The sequence below is a fragment of the Pyxicephalus adspersus genome, chromosome 3 (genome assembly GCF_032062135.1).
Source record: "Pyxicephalus adspersus chromosome 3, UCB_Pads_2.0, whole genome shotgun sequence".
In the NCBI taxonomy this organism is placed as follows: Eukaryota; Metazoa; Chordata; class Amphibia; order Anura; family Pyxicephalidae; genus Pyxicephalus; species Pyxicephalus adspersus.
Genome location: NC_092860.1, coordinates 144,781,625 through 144,790,930, shown reverse-complemented (window position 1 = coordinate 144,790,930; position 9,306 = coordinate 144,781,625). Strand labels below are relative to the sequence as shown.

Below are 9,306 nucleotides of genomic sequence, written 5' to 3'. Positions count from 1 at the left end.
TTAGGTGCACCTGAATATTAAAAATCAATATAAATAACCAATAAATAAAATCAAGTTTCAAGGTATCAAGTTCAGGCACTGTAAGTGAAGAATTCTATGTACACCAAATAATTTTATCCTTTGTCCCTCTTTTCTTTTTGTTTTGTGCTATTGGGACTTCTAGATAATGTGATCACCAGCCGCTTAACAGTTCTAAGAGGTTACAGATTTACCCACAGATGTCTCAGGAATATAAATCCGAACAGACATGTTGATGTTTTTTCTGGCAATAATATTATATCCTAGTCCTATTATATCATCTGACAGGATAGAATACTCAGTTTGCAAGTCAGCTGCTCTCTGAAAACATTATATTGTGCAATTTGGAGATCCACGGAACACAAACTGGTAGGAGAATATACCTTTGTATTTGTATATACCTTTGTAAATTGTAAGCTCTCCTGTGTAGGGTCCTTTCTTCCACCTGTCTCACTGTTTGTATCTGTCATTTGCAGCCCCTTTTTAATGTACAGCGCTGCGTAATATGTTGGTGCAATATAAATCTTGTTCATTAAATATTATTATTTGTTGTCTCATAAGTTAATTTATTGTATGCTCAACGAAGTTGGGTATTAAGTTAATTTTAATACCATAGATAGCATCAGCTTGATATTTGTACACATGACGATAATGTTTTTTTAAAGATTTATTAAAGCTATCCAAGGCTGGAGGGGTTACACTTTCAGCAGTGAACCTGGTTAATCCAGCAAACCTGGAATGGATGTAGTGCAGGATTGAAAACATTTGCTAACAAATAGCAGATGACCTTTAGGAAATCCATTCCAGGTTTGCTGGATCACTGAGCTTCACTGATGAAAGTGTATCCTCTCCAGCCTTGAAGAGCTTTATTTTATTCAGAGCCAGTAAGTGAAGTTTAGTTTCCACAAATGCAAATTTTCAGAAATGTTGCCAACATTATTCCCCAGATCTTCAAATGGGAATATTATTGTCCTGATGGTGGATAATATCCTTCAAAACACGCATTAATGGTTGTAATGGAATTCTCTGAGTATTAAAAGAGGAATAGACTGCAGGGATGGAGACATTGGCCCTGATTCATCAATAAAATCCACGCTCGCTGGAAGCGTGAAAGTACGCGCGACCAGCGAGCGCAGTTTCCCGCGGTCCGGAGTCGAGTGCGCTCGTACACTCGCCTCCTCACTGCCAGCCAGATTCCTGCCTTGATAATAATGAGCAATAGGGGGCGCGAATCTGCCAATTAAGGCGATTAGATTTCAGCTGCGCGATTAAGGAGGATCTGTTAAGCTCAATGGTGAGATCATAGCATTTTTTTTTGCCTTTCTCTGGATAAACTATGTCTATGTATGTTTTCCCTAATGGTTGAACTTGATGGATTTATGTCTTTTTTCAACCTGACTTACTACGCAACTTTTTCTGTGCTTAGGAAAAATTTTCAACTTTTTTTTATTTCGTAAAAAATATAAATCATACAGTAATCCATTACTTTTATGTATTAAAGCAACATTACCCAGCAAGCCCTGAAAAAGTGCCCATATTCATCAAATAAATAATAGACTTTAAAACTTTTGCTGTTCAGAATTACTTACTTTCAAACTTACTTTCACTAATGTAGGCTACACTGGAAAACACAGAAATTGTTGAAGTGGAGCTCATGTAGTCATACCAGCCAAAGAGAGGCAATGGCAAACACTAATAAGAATTCTTGCATTGAAATGCCAACTCCCATGGGTTAAAACCATCACCAAGATTCTGTGTCATACTAATCTTTTTCACCAAGGAAGTTTTGCAGTGCTTTGTGTATTCCCTCATATGTATGAAGACTGCAGCTCTTGAAACAACTAGCAATGTGTTTTCAAAGTATGGGTAGTAAGGTATATAGGAACTTCAAATTAGAGAGATGTTCGGCTCTGCATTATAGATACAGATTGTAGTTTTGTAAACTTAATTACCTGGTAGAGCATTAGCCAAAGCAGAAGGTGCCAAATCCTTTGTAGAAGACTCCCATGTGACTTGCTTGGATAACCATATTGTAGGTACTAGTATTTCATAGTTCAAGATTGCTTTTGTAAGATAAGTACCTAGAAATGTTGGATCTTGAATATTTAAAAGAAATAAGGCTACCATAAATTTTGTGAAAATGATGAAAAGTACATGTGTGATTGGATTTCGTATAAAGCCATAACATACAGAATTCCATATAGATAGCAGATCAGTCTTTTTCTCCCAAATGTGTCTTGTATATTAGTTCTGTCTTATATCACATTGTTATATCAAATTTTAGGTTTTCAATATATTTTTTTTTAGGAAAAGAGTGATAAAATGAAGATGCTTGTGAAATTGTTACTTCTGGTCCTGCTTCTGTGCTCCCCAGGTATGTCATTCCTGATGAACAACTTAGTCACAGGTTTAGCCAAATGTAAAAACAAAATATACCCAGTCTCTGCCTTTAAAACCTACTTGTAGCCCAAAATTGAAACAGATTCTTAAGTAACTAAGTTAAAGCTCTGAGCAACTTTGAGAACCTGCCATCCTCTAGTTTTATTGCCTCTAATATTCCAGGATCTCTGCAACACTTTTCAGTCCATTGCATTCAGCCTTCTCAAAGGTATTGGACTCAGAATCAGTACCCCCATCCCTACTGTGAAATGCAAGGGCTTTATTTATGCTTTTTTGGCTCTGCAATAGGGCATAGGGCATTATGATGCCCTAAGAGGGCATCATAATATAAGATCTCAAATCTCTAGATGTCTTCCTTGGTGAGCACAAATGCTGGATTTAGTTCACATATTTGTTCATTGCTTTTCTTTGACAGAGGGATTTTCTGGCCTCGAACAGACAAAGATGCATACACATCTTTTTGTGGTTTGTGAGAGGACCCCCTTAGTATCAGTTTGTGACCCCCTCATTTGACCTTTCCTTCTTATATTTTTCTGAGGTGTTTGCTCCGTATATTTGGGCTAGTTCTAGGCTACCATAATGATCTCCTGCTTCCCAAACAGTGATCCAGGCTTCTGGAGGAAAATGTGTCTGTTACCTTATAGACATTTTAGATATTGATTGCTTGCTAACCCTGCAAAAGTTATCAGTAATACTAAATGTTGTATTGCTTAGGTCTGGTCCTGAATAAACACAGGACTCAAGTCTACCTCCTCAAAGAAAACTACAAACATTTCATGGTCATGCTTTGTGCCCCAGTATCGAAAATTACCGGCTATCCACTATTGCATGAAAGTTTTTGATCTGATTGCAACGTTTTTTAGTGATATCATTTTCTACTCCTATTATTAGGAGGAGGTCTATTCCTGCAACATATTATCTTGTAAATGTGAGACAAGTCAGCGCTTTCTCTGGATAAGATCAAATCCTGGTGGCTTTAGGACCCTTAAGACTCCTATAAAGATAAATCTTTTTGTGTGTGTGGGTATTTTTGAATATGCTGAGGTTAGATGCTAGCCCCCTGGACGCTGTCAATGCAGAAGATGTTGTCATCAGTAAAATCTCCAAATTAACATTTTTGGCTGTGGTTGATCCAGTTGCCTCTTCATCATTAGACCACACTGTTGGAAAGTCACCTTAGATTCTGTTGCAAAGCCCTACGACCATGGATATGTCAGTCATTAAGAAGGAACAAGACGTTTTGAGATGAGAAACATTTTTGTGGTCCTTAGGTAGCATAGTTCCAAGAATGTATGGTACACCTGTCTGACAACAGACCATTCAGGTCAGGTGTCACAGGGTCTGACTACTATTCCTTAAAGCAGAACTGTCATGAAAATAAAAAAATACCAATTAACTTTACTTCTGCAGAGCCCCCTATTCTTCCACACCTGGCCTCAATTCGGTCCCAAGTCATCCTGGATTCTTCCTTTGTCCCGAGAAATCCCCGGCACCGCCATCTTCTTCCTTGTTCTTCTGCCTTCATCACCTGTGTGCGCACTGCACAAGTGCGAGAACGGGTGATGTATCCTCCTGTATTTAGAATAAAGAGTGCTGATCTCACTGCCCTATCTCGAGCTCTCCGAAGGAGCAGCCCAAAGCCTCCTGGGATACATGATGTAGGTATCATAGGAGGCTCTGAACTCCCATTCAGTCTTTACCACCACAGGTATATAAAGGGGTTAATTATCCATTTATATAGGCCCACCTAAATGGCATTGATCCATGGGCTTAAAACCCATAAATTTTTCTGTGTTTCGCTATTCTTTTTTAGGAGGCCTCTGTCCTCAAACACTTTTGTTTAGTAGGTAGATAATGTGATCCCCTTGTTAAATTCCATCTCCCTCAATGGGAACTGAATTGGGTGCTTCAAAGTCCTACCCTTGATCACATTGTTTCTTCCTTGACCCACAAGCTTGATTTCCATGTGGCTATCACTTTGGATCAGTAAGTTTCTAAACATGCAGCCATATCTTACAAAGAACCTTTCCTGGTGCTTTATATGCAAGATTGTTTTCAGATCTAGGTTTCACGTTAACCAAGAACTTGTTTTTATAAACTTTTGCCTGGCCCAGGTTCAGGAGAAAGAGTTTTTTTTCACAGTTAAAGCTTGTTTTAGAAAAACAGATTCCATGTTTGTTATTTTGCAAGGGTGCAGAAATGGCAATTCCCCATCTAATTTTAACAATTTAGTTGATTTATCAGACAATTTTAGGGATATGGGATAAGAATATATAGAAAACTGAAGCAATCAACATTCTTTTTTGCAAAGTTATACAAAATATTTGAAGAAAATTCATACCTACAGATAGGAATCAGGACTTGGAGAAAAGCTATTTGTCAGTAACATCTGAGGTCCAGGGGCAGAATTTAAAGCCATTAATTCAGTTAAAAGGTTTAAAATTACACAGTACAAAGCAAGAAAATGTTTTTGCTTTTGATAGCGTACAAATTAGTGGGCAACCCTGCCATTGATGTTCCTAATTGTCAATGTTCAATTCTTCTGTGAGTGGTAGCATAACTGTTTTTCTTTTTCTCTCAATTTCCAGGATTATGCAGACCAGTTATTGTGACCCCAGCTTCACCTGCTCCTTCTTCAACGGAATTATCAGATGTTCTAAAAGGATTTGGGTTTTTGTGTAAACTCATACCAAAACAATTAGAAGAATTAGGCACTCCTACTGAGTTTTGCAAAATGCAGATTTTTGGAGGAGGGACAAAAATAATGATAAAAGTTTAACGTTTATGTAAAGATACGATTTCTTTTTGGATAGTGCAGAGAATGATTAGTAAAACACATTAGTAAGTGACAGGAAGTAATCTTCATTTTTCATTTTATACTGTATAATAAATAAACTATATTAGGTTTTAGATATACTTTGTATTCAGAGATATGCTAAAAAACAAACAAACAAACAAAAAAAATATCAAAAACAAAAACAGAAAATAAAATAATGTATGCATTGAAAAAAACTGAAGCAAGTAATTGAATCGTTATTCATGTCAGTGCCTACTCTGCAACAGGATAAAGTGATTGAGACTAGCCACTAGCAGCCAAGCAAGGATGTAATAAATTGCATGCACATCAAACTAATGCTGGGAACATATTTACCACATGCTATTTTAATTATAATAACCAAATGCCATATACTAAAATATACAATCACACACAGTACATACAATGTTACTTGCAGACTTTACATAGTACCGCTGATAGTAGCCTGTCAGCTTTAGTGCCTCCAGTCAAAAACAGCAAATATTAGTGATTTTTGAACATGCTCACCAGGGATCAACTATAAATTATCCAATAGAATCATAATCCTTTGAGCTATGCAAAGATTCAAGAATCAGATTAAATCTGAAACTATAAACTGCCTCTTCAAATTAAGAACAGTTGGGAGGTATACAATCAGTTTATATTTCTAACTCATTTGCATTTTTGCTGCATTAGATATAAAAATGTATTCTCTTCTTGTATAAATTAGAATTTAGTCCCACATTTCCTTACTTCCTTTTGATCACTTTCACCACCTATCATTGAATGCCCAAGTAAGAGTCTCAGGAGGTGGCAGGGAAAGGAGAAATCTCAGCTTGGATGTTCAGTGTTTACTGAAACTAAACCCTTTCTATGTATTGCTTTATAATTTTTTTCATCATATGTTTGGTTATTATGGCAGGTTTACTTTAACCACTAAAACAAGTATAAAATATGTACTTTTTTATCACAGGCTTATGAAAAAACAGTATTGTTAGGAAAATGTGTTCAGTGACTTGTGATTTGTCATGATTTATGACAAGGTCAATAAATGTGCCTTTTGGTGCTGAAAAATAAAATAGAGACCCCCTTAGGTATAAATCCATAGTAGGGTACCGATATCCCAAATTAGCAACAGAAGCAGAGATTTAATTTACCCATTCGAGTTAAGAACCCAAACTGGATAAATAGGTACCAAAAAAAACTGTATTAATTAAACCTTCCGCTTCTGTGGTTAGTTTGGGATGTACGTACCCTACTATGGAATAATAACTGTTATGGGTTCTCTATTTTTCTTTTCTCATTGGAATAACCAGGGTTTCGATACCCATTCTAACTCATCTAACCCCATTTTTTTCAATCAATATATTAATTATTAACCTCTTCTTCACCTCATTTTTTCAATTAATATATTAATAATAACCTGTTCTTCTGCTATTCTCAGAGCAAGAGGTAAGGTTTCTAAAATAAACACTGGTTACTGTATTAATAACTACAATGGACCCTTTTTGGGATGATGTTATGCGTGAATTTCATTCTAATCATTTGTCACAGGCACAATTGGAATCTTAATCAAAGGATGTTTTTTCAAACTTAAAAATCTCTATTGCAGAAAAACAAATGTTTATTGGCAAATACAATACTTTGATAAATATATCCAGTCTAACCTTAATCCATCGGCTTTAAGAATCCAAATCTTTCCGAATGTTAAAAAACCTGATAAAATTGAAAATGAATGTGAAGAATCTTTAAAATTGTTCTAAACATTTGATGCAAACTCCATTACACTATTACCAAATGGAATTGTTAGACATGGACAAGGAATTACAAGCTATTCATGTTAAAGGAAAGGAACTGATCCAATCAGAAGGCATTAAAAAGAAAAATGCTAATTTGAAATTCTATTTACATAAACTCAATAATGAAATTGTAACTAAAAAGGAAAACAAGTTTATTAGAGACAAAATGGCTTTTTATTCAAATTGTGCCCATAAATGGAATGTGCATAAACCCGAAACTTTTTACCCAAAATTTAAACATACAGTTATTAGTGAAGTGCCGACTAGTACAGAAAAAGAATCTGATGCAGAAAGTCTATCTTTAGACCCCAAATCACAAGGGCGTCCTATTACATACAAAGGCACTAAATGCCCTAAAAAGTTTCTGCCCACTCAGACCTATGAAAGGACCAAACCACGTCCCCCGACAAAATCGCCAAACACATCCAAATTGGCTGCCTCTGTGAGCCAATGATTCAGTGTTCCTATCTCACCAATGACAGACCTAAGTGAATCATCCCCTTCACTTGATACACCCACTAATACTAATTCTTACCTTGTTAAACCCAAAACACTAAACCTTCTTTTTTTTAATTTCAGTTTTGTTTAATCCAAACAAAATGGGTCAAATATTCCAATATTTGTCCAAAACCACTCCAACCACACTCAACTAGATGCCATCAACCTATCCCACTATAAACTGACCGAAACTGAATTGTAAGTACTTAAACTTGGACTTAATTTCCCACAAAGCAACTTGATAAAACTGAGTTTGTCAAAAATCTGTATCTTTTTGCTAGAAAGATCTTTTACCAGACACTTTTTAATAAACCTGAAAATGTTCAAACTACAGACCTGGAGGAGTTTAAATCCTATACTATAAATGACTTTCAAGTCCTTTGTGGTCTTTTTCAACTATTAAATGAAAATGAGAACGAAGGGGAAGATGAACCCCTGGAAACGGAGTCACCGCCCATAAATTATCATGTGGGATGTGATTCAGTAACCGGGGTCATTTTACCTTCATGTTAAAATGTAGAACTTACAAATACAACTTTTCCTAAAGTAAATAAAAAAGTCTACAGATTGTCCTAATTTCTACACAAATCCTTACATCCCAGCCTTTGTCAATAATGTTACAAAAGATGTGACAAAATACAGGACACAATCCACCCAAAATGTAAGATCTGTCTTATCTTCATTAAAACGTAACCCCTGAATTTTAATAAAACCAGCAGACAAAGGGGGAAATATAGCGGTATTGAAATGCACTATAGGAAAATGTGCCAAAAAATGTTACAAAACCCCCCTATGGTATCAGAAAGTTCCAAAAACCTAGGTGGATCAATGTATACAAGATTACAATGAATTAATTCAATCATCCCACCACCAGGGAATAATTGATAAAGATACCTACATATTCCTACAAACACCACATCCTAAAACACCCACTTTTTATGCCCTCCCCAAAATACATAAAACTCAAACTGATCCACCCATTTTATCGGAAATTGGCAGCCTCACCAGCAACAAAAACCACTAAGACCACAGGTCCACAGCCTCCCTTCTTTTTGAGGGATAATCTAGACTTGCTGAAGACTATTGAAGGGATCACCATACCACCCCATGCCTTTCTGGTTACTATTGATGTGGAGACTCTCTCCATTTAAGCATTCCTAGTAAATTAGGCATTCAAACGATATGGAAATTCTTGATGGAGATATATCAACATATAATAAGTTTATCCTTAAGCTCCTACTTTTCATCTTTGTTTTTGATAACGCCACCTACTTACAGATTCAGGGCATAGCTATGGGCACCAAGTGTGCCCCTAGCTATGCCAATATGTATTTGGGTGGCTGGGAACAAGAGATCTTCTCCCAAGGGGATCTCCCCTCTTTCATGGTCAATGTCCTTCTATGGAAACGCTTTATCGACAATATTTTTGTCATTTGGACTGGAACAGTGGATGAATTACAAAAAATTGTTAACCATCTCCAAAATAACTTCAATCAAATTCCATTTTTGGATATAACGATCATTAGGCAATCTGATAACGCCTTAACTTCTTAGCTTCAACTCTTTATCAAGTCGACTGCGGGAAATACTATTATAAATGCTACTAGCTCACACCCATCCTTTCTTTTTTTTTTAAAACAATAGATTTTTTATTAAAGGTTATTCATTGATACATACTGATATTATTGCCATCATATCCATACATTTCTTAAAGGAATAGAATTACAATAAGCCTTGTCACGTGACAAGGGCAAAGAACACACATAGTATAGGGGGTAAAGAATAAGAAGGACAAGA

The 9,306-nt window shown here is 36.0% G+C and overlaps 1 long non-coding RNA gene across 2 annotated transcripts in view; it reads left to right on the top strand.

Annotated features, from left to right (window-relative positions):
* LOC140327286 (uncharacterized) overlaps window positions 1–7,032 on the top strand; it is a 13,824-nt gene extending 6,792 nt beyond the window's left edge. Inside the window, exons 1-3 of one of the 2 annotated variants that reach the window (XR_011920014.1) lie at window positions 170–387; window positions 2,326–2,392; window positions 5,007–7,031. This is a non-coding gene — a long non-coding RNA (uncharacterized lncRNA). Of the gene's footprint in view, window positions 1–169; window positions 388–2,325; window positions 2,393–5,006 lie in introns of those variants that run through there. The other variant, XR_011920015.1, reaches the window with a different exon arrangement.
* The last annotated feature ends 2,274 nt before the right edge of the window (window positions 7,033–9,306 follow it).